Source organism: Triticum aestivum, chromosome 7A, assembly GCF_018294505.1.
Source record: "Triticum aestivum cultivar Chinese Spring chromosome 7A, IWGSC CS RefSeq v2.1, whole genome shotgun sequence".
In the NCBI taxonomy this organism is placed as follows: Eukaryota; Viridiplantae; Streptophyta; class Magnoliopsida; order Poales; family Poaceae; genus Triticum; species Triticum aestivum.
The window spans coordinates 50373196-50391713 of record NC_057812.1 but is presented as its reverse complement, the minus strand read 5'-3'; the positions used below and the strand labels follow the sequence as shown (position 1 = coordinate 50391713).

Below are 18518 nucleotides of genomic sequence, written 5' to 3'. Positions count from 1 at the left end.
TAAAAGGGCTTAACTCCTCAGATGATTCCCTTTTGTGGAGTTAAGCTGCACGTAGCCGAACTCCCATTTCCTTTAGCTGCTTAATATTTTTAGGAGAAGCCTCCGCCAGCTCTTAGCAAAAGATTCATCCCCTCGCGTGGTCACCTCCCTCCCTCCCCCGCTCGGCCTCCTCCATGCCAGGGTGGCCCACCTTGCTTCCGGTGACAACCAAGCACATCCGCTGAGACCCCACAACCCCGTGGACATCCCACCCCACTTCGATTCGCTCATCGGTTGCAGTAGTCATCAGAATCGACGCATCAAGCCCCGGTCGCCACCGCGAGCTCATAGGTGGGAATGGAGCTGTGCAACCACCCGTGTGCATGCACTGCCTCTGGAGTTCCTCTCGGGTTGTCCTCCTCCTCTCGGTGCTTGCCTCTCGCCACCCCTCCTCTTGTCAGGCATACCCTCATCTGCCAGTAGCATGGGCCCAGTCGTTGCCCAGAAATTCATTGGCTTGCCTCGCCCGCTGATGAAATGCGACGACAACTGCCAGAAGGTGTCGTGTGCCCATGTCGGGTCTTCTACAAGTGTGTGAAGGACAATGTAAGTGCTCATCAGATGGCTGATGTTCTTCGTTTTCAAACAATGTGAGGTAAATGTTGGCTTGATGTTCTACAGAAAGGTTGCAATTTGATACTTGGAAGAAAAATAAACTGGTCTATTGATTCAGAGAGCTCTATTGGACGATGGTGCAGAAGTTGCTACTGATGAGATGCCAAAGGACACAATCTCCAAGCTTTTTCATATGGAGGCAGCGAAGAAACAAGTATGCATACCAGAGAAGTCAACCGAGAAGGGAAAAAGTGTTGAGGAAGATGGCAATGGACATAAGGAGATGGAGAAAATATTGGCTGCACTTGTAGTAGTAGTCAATGAAGTTGTGTTTCTGTTGAAGTGTGTAATTTCTTTTATCATCTTGTTTAGATCAGTTCTCCTGGTAAAGAACCGGTGAACCATGCACCCTAAATGTCTTCCTATGAAGTGGTTAACTAGTGAAGCTTTACATGATTTGGTTCGATGGCCCAAATAAATGAATCTGTGTGCAATTTTTTTAGGGAGGGGAGTTAAGTTTTAGTAGTCTGGCTAAGAACTGACTTTTTTCAGGAAAACTTCTGTTCTGTTCATCTTTAATCATGCCAGTACAACAGACAACAAAAATAATAAAAATTATATCCAGATTCGTAGACCATCTAGCGACGATTACAAGCACTAAATCGAGTTGAATGCGCGTTGTCATCATCGTCCCTCCCTCGCTGGAGCTGGAGAAACTTGTTGTAGTAGAGAGTTGGGAAGTCGTAGGACTTGCACACCAACCGGCAGCGATGAAGTGAAGCGTAGATCAGGAAAAATCTAACCTGAAAACATACGAACATAGACAAATGAAGATCGAACCCCCAAGCAGATCCACCAAAGACAACCACCAACGGAATCCTGCGAGATCTGCCGGAGACCACTACCAAGAAATGGCTTAGGTGGGCTCAAAATAGTGGCAGACATGGTTAGAAACCCGCCACCGCTTTTCCGGAAAAGTAGCAATGACGGGTCATTGTAAATGCCCGCCATTGCTTAGTGCACATTAGTGGCATACAGGAATTAGTAAATTACTACCCGTCACTCGTAAACTAGTGGTGGGCGGACAATATACCCGTCACAGCAATATTTCGTCAGCCAGCGCTTAATTTTTCAAAATTTCTAAACGTTTGAAGTGGTGGGCAGTATCTGCCACCCGCCACACATATCTGAAGTCTAAAAAATCCTTGAAAAAACAAATGTACTAAACCCATAATAGCGTCAAATTTGTCTGCGCCAGCACCTCTAGCCCAAGGCCAAGGCGCGCGGCGACGCCCAAGGCATGGCGGCTAGTGCGTTGGAGCTGGGTGGCCACTAGATCCAGATGGGTTGTGCCACGCTGTCGGCTTCTGTGGGATAGCAGTGGCTGCAACGGTGTGCCGGCCCGGACGTGTGCGGCGTGTCCTGCGGCGGGGTGGACGCCCGAGCTGGTGCCGGTGGCCACCATCCTCCCACCATCTTCTCTCTTTCGCTCTTCTTTCCTGGCATGTCCGTCCCAAATGGATCTGGCGCGTTGGGTGTACAGCCGCGTGTGGGACGTGTCCACCTGTCCGCCGGTCTATTTGGAGACCCATATGAACAAAACACAGACATAATTTTTGTCTCTGCGTTGGAGTTGCCCTAGTAGTAGACTTTGTTGTGCAGTCAATTGACAAGGACTAATAGTAGACTTTGTTGTGCAGGCAATTGACAAGCTTGTTTACTGGACAATGTATAATCGCAGCTGATGTTATAAAAATGGAATGCTACGACATATATGCTGATTTTGCAATCCTTAATTAGTCGTCAAGGATGAAGTTTGTTCCTTGATCGTTGCCGATGAAAGAGAGGTTTCGAACAAGCTGTTGCCGCTGTGAACATTGCTTGAAGGACATAACTCAGAAGAGACGCTTTTTACTCTCTGGTTTCAGCCAATTCAAGATAACATGTGCTTCATCAAATGGGTGTGGCCACATGAAATAGCTAGGTTAGCGAAATTTTTGGCCACTAAGGGCCTGTTTGGGAACTCTCCAGCGCCTAAAAATCCTCAAATCCAGCTTCTGGATCTCACCTCCAGCTTCCCAAAGAAAATCATGGATTGAAAACACCGTTCGGCTACAAAACTCCCAGATCCAATCGCCAGTCCTGGGCTTGAAGTTGGCTGGCCCATTAAGCTCGTTTCTGGCCTGGTAAGGGAGGGAAGGGAGTCGCTCAGGTCTTTTCTTCGCTAGACGAAACGTTTTCTTTCACTTCACGGTGGCAGCTCGTCGTAAATAAGTCGAACTCCAAGTTTTACGAATTCTGGGATCCACGAAACACCAGCTCCCAGCTTTTGTACTACGACCCGTATCAGATCCAGGAGCTAGCTTCACGGAGCTAGGTCGTTCGGGACAGATCCGCTTGCGGATTCAAAGAAGCCGGGAGTTGGGCAGTTGCCGAACAGGCCCTAAGGATTGGTTTGAGGAACCTATGAATGACACTAGTGGTTGGGGCGTGCCATTGGCACGCCTCTTGAGCGTTTATGTGCGCACTTATCTAGCTTACGCACGTTCGCGGGTCTAGGTTGATCATTGATGACAAAGAGAGTTCCAAAGCAGCGACAGATTGAGGTGAAATAGATAGATAAACGAATTAGATTATGGAATCAGTTCTGAATACTGTAACTTTGTAACCATGTTTGCAATTAAATTTTCAGACAAATGTGATGATGACCATATAATCAGACACCATACTTGTTTCTCTGCGTCACACTCTATCTGTCAATCCAAAATAGGTTTAGGGGTCATCAGGTTTATATTCAGAGAAGAACACCCAATAAGAGATGTTATTTGCAAAATAAAGATTATTTACCACTAGATGCATGATGGGTTTTGCACCATTCATTCATATTATGTAAGCAAGCCTTGATTTGATTTATAACCAAGCTAGGACCCTAAATGACAGCACCTAAAATCGGCCTAGTGATCTGATGCATCAATTGCACAGTAGTGTATCTACCACAGACAAATGGGTGTCTAACAACATGATATTATCTTTTTTATCAGCAGTTTGCAGTCTTGTTCACCAAGAACTGCCATAGCGTGAGTAATTTCAGTTGATTCAGCTTGTTGTTCCAAGCAGTGAATATAAAAGTATGCTGACTGACGGTTGATTTACCTGCAGGAGCTTGTAGGCATGAAAGAGGGGCTCGCTTCTAAAATACAGCACCTAAAATCGGTGTGTACTCTTTCTGTCAAACCCCATATCTACATTCTGGCTCTGTGTGTCCTAAAAAATTTCAAGCTGACATTGTGGTATTTGCTTCAAGGACATAAAGGAAATCAGGTCTGCTCTTTAGGAAGAGAGGGCAAGTTCAGTAACAGAGCAAGCTGGGCAGGCACAAGAGCATGTACTCAAGACTGACGATGCACAGATGGAGAAATAAACTATAGTGCAAGCATGAAATGTGTGATACCTGATTAGAACCAAATCTGTGCTCATGGATGTTCGACTTAGTACAATGGAACACACAGAAAAGTTTGTGAATACATACTATATATGACTTGCAAATCACACTTGCTGGACACATAGCGGTATATCAGTATCAGCAAACTGAAGTGAATTCACCAAGTTTATACATTGCCTTCACATCATTACTCAAATAACTCCTACAGTACATAGTCTCGCAATATACATCATTCTATTTTGCCGAATATTTCATTTCAATTGGAAGGAAAAATTGATTGAGAATTTGATCTGAAATAAATAGCAATCAACTATGGTGCTCAAGCAGTAGTCATCTTAAAATCCCAAAATAAAAGAACTCATTAAGCAATCTGACCACGCCCTCAATGAGCGGGGGACTTGCACCTGCAGTCTGCAGAGGAGAAGAGATCAAACAATCCATATGGGCATACCATCGAGTAGATGGTGCGCGGAAAATGTTGTTGGATTCGAGGTTCTTTTAAGCTTAGAATTATTCGAATCACAATTGACTGTAGTATTTGGACTCTATCAGTATCAATTGCTTGTGATAGGTGTCTGATATACATGACCAGTTGCTAGCTGCCCTTTCAACTCTCAGTTTCAACACACAATAATTCTTCCTAAGTCCCTTGCAGTTTGGTGTCCCATATTCTAGACCGTGCTACCTCTGTTTTGGTAAGAACTTGTGCATCCGCATATTGTTCCATTGCAATCAGTCGCACATCTTAGGAGCAACATGTCATGGATCTTATTTCCATTATCATCTCAATTCTTCATCACTCCAGAATGAGCGTGAGTAGATTCAGTGAGTATGTTGCTTATAAGTGGTAAAGAAGACTCCATCTGTAAAATAATATAAGACTTTTTAGATCACTACTTTAATGATCTAAAAGATCTTCTATATTACCTCACACAGGGAGTATGAGTTTGCCAAGCACCTAGAAGAGATCATAGATAACCATAGGAAACTATTATGGGTTTCCAGTTTCTTTGAAAGTGGGAAACTTCAGGACACAGTTCCTGAGGAATTCCATAACTATTTAACCATACTTTATCTACAGGCGAAACAGGAATCTATGTGTTTTCTAAATCAATCAGTCAATGACAAGCTGCTTAGGGCACCTAGATGCCTAACATTGAAGACTATGACAACTCAGAATAGCTATGACCAGAACGAAGATGATCTGGAAGCATTATGTAATCCAATAAGAAACTTCCTTCAAGCGGAAAGTATTGTTATTGGAAATAAGGAATGTTCAGCCATCATCTCTGACCGTAAGTACAGGTCTGCAGTTTGTATTTGAATTGTCATGATATTTGAAGCAGCAGAGCACTTTTCAATCAATTACGAGAGGCATTCGCTTCTCTGATCTTCATCCCACCAATGCATTGTACGACTCTCCACCCCCTTTTCCTCCCTCATGAAATCCTAATTTCCCGCAATGAAATTCGATTTCGAGTTCTATTCGGTACTGGTAGGAGAAGAACCCGACTAGGCATTCTTAAAAAAAGAGGGGAAGTTTCAGCTCCACTGTCTATTATGTGGTTAAGGAGGCTGATGGATGCACCCCAAGTGAAACTACTTTACATGACGACCCAGTTCCACTAAGATTGATTAAACAGTGGGGAAATGCTATGGGTATCCCTAGTTCCTTCTTGACACCTGTCCTCATGATGAGTAGGAATGTACTTCTGCACACATGTTATTCCTACCTAGTTCCTTCTTGACACCTGTCCTCATGATGAGTAGGAATGTACTTCTGCACACATGTTATTCCTACCTAGTTCCTTCTTGACACCTGTCGTCATGATGAGTAGGAATGTACTTCTGCACACATGTTATTCCTACATTTTTGTTATCTATCTAATGCTTGACTGGTGAGTTGGTGAATCCTTGACTGTTTGTAAGATATTGTATACCCTGAATCAAACCGGTGCTGCTGTTTTACTAAAAGTTATTATCCCTATGCGAAGGGCACATGCTCTACTGGCTAAATCTAAAGTAAGGCTTTTCTGTACATTCTCTTGCCTGTTTTTAGCTCCAGTCGTCAATCTTTTTTGCAACACTCACCCTCTGCTGTTACCTCATTATTTTCATGATTCCTTATTCTGTGATACTGTTCTTCAAACTGAACTTATAGAAGCTCAAACCAGTTCCGAAAGAGAACCTTGAAATTTCTTCACTGAATGAGTTGGGTCCATTCCGTCGAAGAACTTGAATCACACGCCTGCACAACTCTTCTATTTCATGGGTAAAGTATTGCATGAACGCGCAATTGACAATCAGTGTCATACTTCTGATTGTATTGAAAATGAACATTGTAATAGTAAAGTATTGCTCGCCTCCTGCCATGAGGAAACATGGTTCTACAAACGACTTTTAATTCTTGCTCTTGTGGCATCATCAAACTCTTTCTTAACAATGCAGCCCAAATGTAGAAAACTCACTGAATAAATCCACAAAGAAAGATATACCAGACATTCCCTTTCTGAAAAAGACAACAAAGATTCATCTATGGAACTAAGGTTAGAACATCAGTTTCCACAGCTGAAATACCAAGTTAGTTTCAGAGAAACAACACAGTTTAATATTAATAATATATCATGTAATTACTCATCCATGTTTTCCGTAACAAATACAATATCCTGCTAGAACAACTACCCTGGAAATTGCGGTTGAATCGGAAAGCCTTGTACGTGCTCAATATCACCATGCATTCAGAACATGACACCAACCAAATTGTCTGACCATGGAGAGTTCAAGCAGTAATGAATTATCATTGGGTGAAAAAAGTTCTAAAAAATGCGCGTAAACTGAAGAAGCATATATCATCTTGGGGAGCCTTTCCTATGCTTGGCATTCTATTAGTGCAGTAGATGCTCCCACCCGGCGCAAAGGCGCGTGACCTTCCACACACACACGCGCGCGGGCACGCGCGCGCACGCACGCACACGCACACGCACACGCACACATACACACACACACACACACACACACACACAAACACACACACACCAGAGAAGGAATCAAGAAATACCCAAGGCAACAAATGGATATCAAAGAGAAAAACCAGAAGAAGGAGAGAAGAAACCTTGTGCGTCGCTTCATCTTGTAGCCGTTTCTGGGGGCGGTGACCATGAAAATGTAGCAGGGGGCGGGGCTTCCAGGGAGAGTGGGATGGCTACATTTAAAAATAGAGAATATGTACCAGTACTTTGTTCTAAGTAAAAGGTATTCAGGCTTGAAAATTAGCCCTGATTTGAAGTGCCTTTTCATGTCAGATGTTACTCTGGTTAAATAATCACCATGCATAGTAAGCATTTCGCAATTTCTTCACTAATAATGGGTGCAATATAAGAAGCAATATACTCCAAGGCACATACAGTTTGATGCAAGATGCATGGCTGAGAGCCTGAGACAGATGGATTAGAAAAAGATTGGAATTAATGGATGCAGGTACTACACAGTTTTATATGCTGACAATTATGCACAATGTAATGAATTGTCAACAAACATCGAGAGACATCGAGAGGTCTTCTGGTGTTACTAATTTTCAATGAGGTCAGCCACGTTTTCAACGGCATAAACATTCATTGGGATCTACTAAAGAAATCCATGACACATACTGAACCCCAGTATTCACCCCAAAAGCATGACTTGGACAATTGGACATGGATAGTAACAACATGACCCAGATTCATACATACCCACGCTCAACTCTGACATTCCAAATAACCACATGGAAAAGGAAACGACCCCCCAAATTAAGAGACAACTTCACTGAAGCAACGCTAGCTGTGACGTAATCTATAAGGTGTCGAGGGGGCTAGTGATTGATGCACACCTATTTAACTCACCTAGCATTTTGATAAGTTCACCCAAGAGATCATTGAGCAGGACGCGCTTATGCTTCTGCCTCTTGGATTTGTGGATTCTCCTCGGTGCTTTCTTCTTGCACTTGCCATCGGTGACATGCCTGCGAATTGAAAGCTACTACATCAGCAACAATGGAACACAGGCACAACTCTCTTGCACAGTAGGTACGGTACACATTATGTTCATGCTAACAACATCTGCTATTGAGATGCTTAAATCACACTTCATGTTTCTATTTTCTAAATTAAAATAGACATCGGTACAACAGAAAAGAAACACACAAATAGGTAGCCAAATTACCTCACAAAGCTATTAGCAAGGTAGTAGCAAAATCCTGAGCTCCATCCAGTTCTTGCTTCGTTTCCACTACGGCAAGCACTCCCTGCCGCTGAAATTGCTGATGAATATGACAGTGAAAAAACAGGGGAATTGACCCAAGGAAGTATCCAGACTGTGTGCTATTCATTGGGAGGCGGCTGACTAACTAACTGTTGATGGAGTGGAAGAAGACCGGTGGCTTTCGAGCGGTGGTGCAGCCTGCTGTTGAGAAAGCCTGTTGATGGAGTGGAAGAGGACGGCGGTCCGGCCCTGCTACACCACCTCTTCTCTCTCTCCCTCTCATCTTCTCACCCCTCGCTCCTCCCCAGACGCCCCCACACTCTCCTCCTCCTCCTCCCCCGTCTCATCCACCCCTCCTCGTCCCGGATCCTGCCGGATCCGAGGCTTGTGGGCGCGGAGGCGAGCTTCTCCGGCGCCATCCACATGATTACCATTGTTCCTCACGATCAACACACCGTCACAATAACTGCAATAGAAGAGCAGGCGTTATTGCTCACAAAGTATCAAAACAGATCGCGCTTCCTCGGTGCATGTTCTTAACTACTACAGAAGAGCAGTTGGCTAGAATGGGATGATCGTGAGATCGGGAACTGCGGGGAGTAGTAGTTCCACATACAAAATCACGCAGACTCATCCAGTTAAACTGATGAGATTGTGTCATTACAATGTGATAAAGATAGCTCCAATTGTGCTACAGAATTCATGGTATAAAACGTCTAGCAAATTACTTTCAAAATAAGAAGAGGAAAGAGAAAGCACAATTTCAGAATATTAGGAGGCTTCAGTGTTTAAATTCTTAGGACAATTTGAGTAATAGCTTTACTATTTGATTCAATTTCCACTCATGTATCGAGATAAAAATAATAAGCATAACAAGAAAACTACAAGCTCGGACAAATCATCAGTTCATGACATTAGAAGTAAACTGAGACGAACTAAAAGCTCAGATAATATTCAGTGTTACATTCTACCCTAAACAGCGAGAAAGAGTTCGTCGGGACATTAGGATGTACACCCACAATTGCATAGAACTTAAATTATGTAGCCTCCTAAATTACTTCATACAAACTTATTAGCTACCAGAACCAATGTGTAGTCCCAGTATCCTTAATCCAGTAGTTGCATCATTGACATTGGGTAAAAAACACAACCCATCGCGACCTTCCGCGTGATTTAGGACAGAAGAAATATTGGTTGGAATGCAACGAGATTGATGGGATAAGGCACCTCATATGCTTCACTCCATTGTCCTGAGAATTTAAACACTAAAACCTCCTAAATACTGTTTTACATAACTTTCGATTGTCTGAAAGTGACATAAATATGTAGTGTGAAATAAATATGTAAGAGCCACCAACCAGCCTGAGTATTTGATATGAAAATTCTCCCTCTCCTCTGCACCTGTAGTTTGACAATTAAACCATCAGCAGAAAAAAACAAACAATCCCTGCTCGATTTTGAAATTATTCAAGCCAAAACATGAACTGCAAAGAAAAACCAAAGAATACTGGACTGTGCTAAACAAGCAGGCTAGCCATGCTCCACCTTCACTTGATCCTGAAATTAGCATGGGAGTGTGGATCCTAATAAAATACTTTGACAACAGATATTCCCTGAATTTGTGTGAATATCCAACAACGGTAAATGTTTACTAACCAACAGAAATAGAAATTGAGACTCACCTCACACCCCAGGGAAGAACAGCAGAGGTATGCACTTGACAAGGAGGGCGATGGTCCTTCTGCAGATGACGACGCCGCCTTCCTCTCGCCCACGGCCTCCTGCGGCGGAGGAGGTGTCAATGACTGCAGCGGGCAGTGGCTTCTTCAGGAGGAGAGCTCGCGGCGTCGCCCACCTTCTAGCCTGGGGCGCGGCAGAGGAGAAGCGGTGGATAAGAAGAGCGGACGGATGGTCTGATCAAATATATGCAGAAAAGATGAAAGATGTGGTCTGATCAATCACCTGTTCCGGTGTCTTTTTTTCCTCAACTTAAAAAAAAGACCATGTGATTTTGATTGACCTGACCATCATAAAACTAAATACCTCCACTAATCCAATCTTTAGAGCAGAAGGGCACCCTGCTCAATCCAATCTGCTACAGCAGTAAGGAACATAATGGGTTTTAACTCTTACTGGATTCAAGATATCTAACATATATCAACTGTCTTAGATACTTGTCAAGATGATGAATTCCATTTACACAAATTCAGTGATGCAGTATTTGGTCATTAAGAAACAAGTCACTTATTTTATTTAAAAATATATAAAAACATATATGTGTTGGAATTGATCTACGGTTACAACAAACTGAGAGAAAGAAGGGGAGGGCTTGCATCCCCGGTACATGCCCTGATCGGGGGCATTGACCCAACTTTTGGTTCTGATCCCCTTAAGCACCTTTTCAGGATCGGCTGTTAGGAGTAACTAGGGTGTTTACCCGTACATGTGTCTCACCCCAAGGGGTACGACCTCCTCATTTTATAAGTGGTGCGAAGGGGACATGGACCAGAGGTTTACGGCGCCTAGACCAGCGCGTGATGGATGACGCCGGGTGCCTCGCGTCGCCGCCGGCGGCGTCCGTCATGTCTGCTACATCGCCCTGCTTGCTGCCTTTCCTCCCCGAGGATCTCCTCACTGCTGGAGATGCTAAGGTATAGCCAAGGGCTATCCTGCTAATGGATCAAGATAATCACGGTTAGTCATCACCATTCTGCTCCAGGGATGTTCTAATCAAGAGATCCAGATCCTAATTATCTTAACTCTAATATATTATATCTAACATTGGTATCAGAGCCTGCTTGATCTCTGTTTAAGAACCCCGATTAGACTCGTTTTATGTTAATTACTAGAGTCAGTCTAATTCCTTACGAATTTGAGTAATGTTCATGTATAAATCGCTTCCGCTTACAGACTAATGATGACGACATCTGGTTAAGTGCTATTTGCCCTGACTAATGTTTGCTAATTATGAAATAGTTGCCTAATAATGATTAGCACTGATTGTGGCCTCGGTTCAGAAAAGGATTGGAAAGTTTAAGAAAAGATCCCAAGAAAATTTTTAGTTTTCCCCCAAATCCCGAGCACTAGAAGAAAAGAATAAATCCTCAACGTGTTTAGGCTCGGGGTGCTTACCCGCTTCAGATTGGAGGTGTTGCCGTGCAGGCGTGCAGCACATACATCATGCACGCCTACGAGCATGGCTACCACGCCATGCGCGTCAACTTCACTACGTCATGCTGCAGCAGCACCGTTGAAGTAGTGTCGTCGCCATACGCAGAGGCGGACGGGGCGCAGGTTTACGGCGCCTAGACCAGCGCGTGATGGATGACGCCGGGTGCCTCGCGTCGCCGCCGGCGGCGTCTGTCATGTCTGCTACATCGCCCTGCTTGCTGCCTTTCCTCCCCGAGGATCTCCTCACTGCTGGAGATGCTAAGGTAGAGCCAAGGGCTATCCTGCTAATGGATCAAGATAATCACGGTTAGTCATCACCATTCTGCTCCAGGGATGTTCTAATCAAGAGATCCAGATCCTAATTATCTTAACTCTAATATATTATATCTAACAATATGAACACACAAAAAACAGCCGTTATTATGTTATGACAACTAACATTAAATATCAAGGAGTCTAAGAGGATTCTGTTAGCGTTCTGCATATCGATGGGGGATTCAGGGTCAGCCAATTAAGAGCAAAACTGAAAAATAGAAACTAATACAACAATTCGTTCTCTTTGATATTCTCACATGTTGATCAACCTCTGAGACAGTTAGACCGTTCGCCATACTCACTCCTTCCTATCAGTTTGCCTTGGCCTAACTCACATCCTATGTCTCCCCTGGTTGAAGCCATTCCTTCTCTGTAATCACAGAACATTGCAGCTGATCAATATAATCAAGAAAGAAGTGTTGCCCTCAAATCCTCAATATGGTGAAATGTACATGTTTTGTGAGTATTGTTTTTTTTTTTTTGAATAATTTTGACCAAACATTGTTAACAGTATTGCAAATGGAAGCAGGTTCATTTCATAAGAAAAAAGATGTAAACTCCTTTGAGGCACAAATATACTAAAACACGGAAATCTCATACATATATCCATGTAGGGAAAAAACGTAGCAACAACAGATTTAGAAGGGTGCAGGGGAATAGATAGGGTTGATCTGCATGGTCAGAATTAGAGGATGAATTATAGAAATATGAGATCTGACGAGCCAAGTATTCTGGACCTGATGAGTCCTTCAAACGGATATTGTCCTCCCTGATAAGTCACAACCATATGCACACTTTAAAATTAAAATGAAATAGATTAGAAATCTAGATGGGGAACAAAAAAAGCTTCAGATATGTGCATTCATGGAGAAAGAAGTTGCACTTTGAAGGAGGAGCTCACCTGAACCTGGTGATCTACCGTCGTTGAGGGCACGGCAGCCCCCGATGCACTCACTAGATGGCGTGCTGAATTTGGAGAGGAGAGGAGGCGCTGGCTGCTGAACCCGCGGCCAGCAACGCAGCTGCCCTCTCGAGCGTGCGGCCGACACCAGAGGAGGCGGGGGCGGACGCATCTTCGATCTGCACCTCTAATCGTCGTGCACCAACCATTGCCGAAGCCCCAACCATAGACAAGAGAAACAGACGGCGGCAGCAGTGAGCGCCGGATCTATTCGAGGATGCTGCTTCTGCCATGGTCGCGGCGTCTCTGATCTCCTACCGGTGGCTCCCCGATCCCCGATATGGCGACGCTGAGAGAAAGGAGGAGAGGAGGCGGCGGCGGCGGCGGCTTCGTTGGCGTGCAGAACGAGAGAAGGTCGCGTGCGTGGGGGAGAATGCGAGACGAGTTTTTTTTTTCCTCTATCGCTAGCTTTTCTGCCCAATACAGGCCCTTCGCGATCCAATTTTTTTTGTCGTACACATGTGATGACATGACACTGTGAGGGTGCGCTCTTTGCGCCACTGTTATTGGGTTGTATTGTAGCTCTTCTTATGGACCATGTAACAATTATTTATAATTAATAAAATCAAAGTTTTATTTAAAAAAGGGCGTGGCCACACGTACATGCGTGTGCATGCATGTCTTTATGTGATACAAGGAAGAAAAGAAAATCGCCACTCCATGTTTTTTTAGAGAATTTTACACTAATCCTCCGAACAAAATTCTTGGGAGAGAAAAAAAATTATGTTCTGGGCCTAACTACTACTGAAAGCACACGGGTAAGCTGGGCTTGGATGGGCCGGGCCAAGCAGGTTCGTTTCAGCCGAATAAAAAACCGGGCGCTCGTACACATCGGCCATCTCCGGAGGGGAAGAGATGGAGGAGCACTGGTAGAAAAAGAGGCTTCCGTCCAGCCCCATTAGTCGCGAAACTGTAGGAACCGCGACTAATGAAGTCTTTAGTCGCGGTTCGGCAGATGAACCGCGACCAAATGCCTGGGCCCAGGGCGCTCGCGGGCTTTAGTCGCGGTTGGCCAGGCCAACCGGGACTAAAGGTGCCCAAAGGCCTTTAGTCGCGGTTGGCCAGGCCAACCGCGACTAAAGCTCCTCCCTTTTAGTCCCGGTTTGTGGCACGAACCGGAACTAATGGGGTTGAGACCTTTAGTCCCGGTTCGTGCCACGAACCGGTACTAAAGGTCCCATTTTCAAACTCTAACCCCCCCCCCCCCGGATCGCCTTTTCAGTTTTTAAAAAAATAAAAGAAAATAATGGAAATGTCAAAAAAATAAAAGAAAATAAGTTTCTCATGTGATATGTGGTCTAGTTGTTGGGAAAATTTGCAAATGTGAATTTTGACTTTATTTGCAAAATCTCTCTGAAATTTGTAAAAATGGGCATAACTTTTGCATACTAACTCGGATGAAAAAGTTTTTTATATGAAAAATCATCTACTCGAAAAGTTACATCCAAATTTAACGGGGGAACCCCGTTAAACATTTTCAAAATCCTCAAAAACCTAATAGAAAAAAAGTTACGGGGCTTGTAAGATCTAGAGTGGAAAAAATTGAAAAATATTCAAACAGTGGGCAAACTATGGTCAAACTAATTATTCTAGAATATTAGTGTTACTAAATAATTATTTTAATTATTTCAATTTTGGTCAAATCTGGTCAAACTGTGGTCAACTGTGGTCAAACTGTGGTCAAACAATGGTCAAACTAATTATTCAAGAAATATTAGTGTTACTAAATAATTATTGTTTTTTAAAACAATAGTTTCAAACTCAAACAGTGAAATGTGTCACTTCATGCTCAAGCAAAATTCCTGAAGGTTAATAGGATTGACATCTTATTATTGTCAGGAAAACAACAAGTGCAGACTTGGAGCGTGGGAGAATAGAACCCGGAAGTTAAGCGTGCTTGGGCTGGAGTAGTGAGAGGGATGGGTGACCGGTTGGGAAGTTAGATGATTTGGAATGATGAGGGGTGATAAAAGAATAAATTGAGAAGTGATGAGGGGTGGTGATTAGAGACTAGAGGTTAAAATAATTCAGAAATTTGAAAAAAAAAATCAATTTTTTTTTCAAAAACCTGTGGCGGCCTTTAGTCGCGGTTAGCCACAAGAACCGCGACTAAAAGGTCGTCCGCCCCGACGGCCACCTGGCGCCCACGTGGACGGGCCTTTAGTCGCGGTTCTTAAGCAACCGCGACTAAAGGGGGGGGCCTTTAGTCGCGCCCGTTCGGTCGCGGTTGCGCAACCGCGACTAATGGCAGTTGCGAACCGCGACCAAAGGCCCTTTTTCCACCAGTGGAGGTGGTCGAGGAAGGATGGGTAGTAGAGGAGATAGGGGTGGAAGGAACACTCGTGGTGGCTTTGGAGGCATGGGTAGAAGAGATTCAGGAGGAAATTTTGGTGGAAGGGCTTCATGACCGGTTGATATGGAGTATACTGAGCACATCAATGAGGAGGGAGTAGAGAAAACAACACATCATGGTGGGAAATTTTTCCAAGATCGGGTTGGTGATGACAGGGATAAAGATAGAAGTGCAAGGAAGAGGTTAATCTCGGCTGATGGCTCGGTTAATGTAAATGGGCAGCCTGTCCCTAATCTTGTAGGGAAGGTGGCGGGGACTGTGTTGCTTCTTGAAAATGGTCCAGCAGAAAACTCACAGGGGACCCCTCCGGCTGCTGTCACACCGGGGAAGGTGCCTATAGTTAAGAGGAGGAGACAGGGGCATGAAGCGGAGGCGAAAGATATGGACACAACTTCTGAGGCGGGCTCCCTCGAGGAGGTCCGCTAGAATAAATGGGGATTATGTCATGGAACTGTCGAGGAATTGGCGATCCCTCGACAGTTCGCGAGCTCAAGGAGCTCATTGGGGAGTGTGCGCCAGAGGTGGTATGTCTGCTTGAAACTCAGCTTTGCAAGCAAAGGGTGGAGGGTCTGACTAGTTTGTTGGGTTACGATGGAGGCTATGCGGTTGGAAGTAGTGGTAGAAGCGGAGGCCTGGCTATGTTTTGGAAGAATCCAATAAGCATGCGGCTGCTGAATTTCTCTAAATATCACATTGATATGGTCGTTTCTGAGCCGAGTAAGGAGGAATGGAGGCTTACTTGCTATTACGGTGAGGCAAACAGGAACTTGAGACATAATACTTGGGATATGATGTCCTTTTTGAGGGGTGAATCCACCTTACCATGGGCCTGCATTGGCGACTTTAATGGGATTTTAAGAAAAGAAGAGCAGTTTGGTCCTAACAAACGCGATGCTGCACAAATGGCAGGGTTTAGAGAGGCAATTGATGTGTGCGGTCTGTGCGATCTTGGGTATATCGGTGTGGATTGGACATGGGAGAAAAAGGTGACGGGTGGATACTTCTGTAGGGTGCGGCTGGATAGGGCACTGGCTACTGCTAGCTGGAGCTCCTTGTTCCCTTTCGCTTCTGTGAGACATCTTGTGGCTGCAAAATCTGATCATTCACCAATTATCCTTTTTAATGATTTGGATGCAGCAAATAGGAGGATTGCTTTGGACAAACCGTTCCGCTATGAACAAATGTGGGAAACTCATGATGAATACTTCCCGATGCTTGAGCAGGTGTGGGCATCGTTAGGCAAGGCCGAGACGGTTCTAGATACCAGTTTGAAATTACATGCCCTGGCCTCGGCTTTGGCCGCATGGGCAAGCACACTTTTGGTCAGGTGAGGAGTGAACTTAGAAGCTTGAAGAAAAAACTTGAGGAGCTAAGGTCTGAACCTAATAGGCAGGGGCCTTCCTATGAGGAGTTGAAAGTGCAAAACAGAATAATAGAGTTGAATTTCCGCGAAGAGATTATGTGGCGCCAACGTTCGCGCATACAGTGGCTTGCGGAGGGTGATGGCAATACAAAGTTTTTTCACCAAAAGGCGTCTATGAGGAAAAGAAAAAATAGAATCAGTGAGCTTCCGAGGGAGGATGGCACATTATGCAGAGATGAAAAGGAATTGGGCAGCATGGTGACTGAATTCTACAAGAATTTATATGCATCTGAAGGCACTGTTGGGATGGAGGAAGTGTTATCCCACATTCCTTGTAAAGTCAGTACCGAGATGAATGACATGCTTAATGCACCATATAAAGCTAGTGAAGTAAAGGAGGCCCTATTCCAAATGTATCCAACAAAGGCACCGGGACCGGATGGTTTTCCGGTGCATTTCTTTCAGCGGAATTGGAGTGTTTGCGGTGATGAGGTTACCGAGATGGTATTGCGTGTTCTCAATGGGCTAGATTCTCCGGAGGTTATAAATAAAACGTTCATCGTTCTTATCCCTAAGGTAAAAAAACCAACCTCTTTGGTCCAATTTCGACCGATTAGTTTGTGCAACGTAATCATCAAGATTATTTCTAAAGTTCATTCTAACCGGTTGAAAAAGATTTTACCGAAGATTATTTTCCAAGAGCAATCCGCTTTCGTTCCTGGCAGACTCATTACTGACAATGTTATAGCTGCATATGAATGCCTTCACTTCATGAAGAGATCAAGGAGTAAGAAAAATTCGCATTGTGCATTGAAGCTTGACATGATGAAAGCGTATGATAGGGTTGAGTGGAACTACCTTGAAGTTGTTATGCTAAAAATTGGCTTGCATCCATCTTGGGTTCGTAAAGTTATGCAATGTGTGAATACAGTTTCCTTCTCAGTTTTGCTGAATGGTGGTCGACTGGAGGAGTTTAAACCCACCAAGGGCATCCACCAAGGTGACCCGATCTCTCCGTATCTCTTCTTGCTAGCGGCAGAAGGTTTCTCGTGTTTTTTGAACTCCAAGGGTGAGAACGAAAATGTGAGGGGGGTAGTTGTCGCTCCTACGGCTCCTCCCGTCAATCATTTACTTTTTGCGGATGACAGTTTACTCATGTTCAAAGCAAATGAGATCGCTGCTACTATCATCCGAGATACAGTGCAGCAGTACTGTGATGCTTCAGGCCAAAGAGTTAATTTAACCAAGTCTTCTATCTTTTTTGGGAAGGGTTGCCCGGAGGCTACAAGGAATTCTATTAAATCCATTCTTACTGTTCCAAATGAGTCTTTAAATGAACGGTACCTTGGCTTACCGTCAGATATGGGAAGGAGCAAGAATGGATCATTTAAGTACATAAAAGACAGAATGTGGGCAAAAGTTCAGGGCTGGATTGAGAAGTGTATGGCTTCATCTAGGAAGGAAATTTTAATAAAAGCAATCGCTCAGGCGATCCCCACTTACTCCATGTCATGCTTCTTGCTACCCCGGGGCCTTTGCAATCAGGTGAATACTATGTTGAGGAAATTTTGGGGGGGGGGGTAAAGATGGAAATAGAAAAACAACCTGGGTCTCTTGGGAGGATCTCACTATGCCCAAGTACATGGGTGGTCTGGGATTTCGAGACACTGAGCTCTTTAACCTCGCGATGTTGGCAAAACAAGGATGGAGAATACTCCAGGAACCTAGTTCGTTGAGTGCTAGAATTTTGAAGGCAAAGTATTTCCCATCTTCAGACTTTTTGCAAGCAGAAATTGGATCACAACCGTCACAAGTTGCTGGAAATATGACCTAGAGGCAATAATAAAAGTATTATTATATTTCAATGTTCATGATAAATGTCTTTTATTCATGCTATAATTGTATTATCCGGAAATCGTAATACACGTGTGAATACTTAGACCACAATATGTCCCTGGTGAGCCTCTAGTTGACTAGCTCGTTGTGATCAACAGATAGTCATGGTTTCCTGACTATGGACATTGGATGTCGTTGATAACGGGATCACATCATTAGGAGAATGATGTGATGGACAAGACCCAAT

At 44.1% G+C, this 18518-nt stretch overlaps 2 long non-coding RNA genes across 2 annotated transcripts; both read right to left on the bottom strand.

Moving 5' to 3' along the window:
• Positions 1-5011: 5011 nt before the first annotated feature.
• LOC123151959 (uncharacterized) lies at positions 5012-8656 on the bottom strand. Its single transcript, XR_006475928.1, has 3 exons — positions 8423-8656; positions 8234-8330; positions 5012-8033 (listed from the first exon to the last, which is right to left on the bottom strand). It is a non-coding gene; the product is annotated as an uncharacterized lncRNA (long non-coding RNA).
• Positions 8657-8698: 42 nt separating this feature from the next.
• LOC123150899 (uncharacterized) lies at positions 8699-13140 on the bottom strand. Its single transcript, XR_006475396.1, has 6 exons — positions 12660-13140; positions 11405-12128; positions 10235-10941; positions 9955-10135; positions 9631-9829; positions 8699-9522 (listed from the first exon to the last, which is right to left on the bottom strand). It is a non-coding gene; the product is annotated as an uncharacterized lncRNA (long non-coding RNA).
• Positions 13141-18518: the final 5378 nt, after the last annotated feature.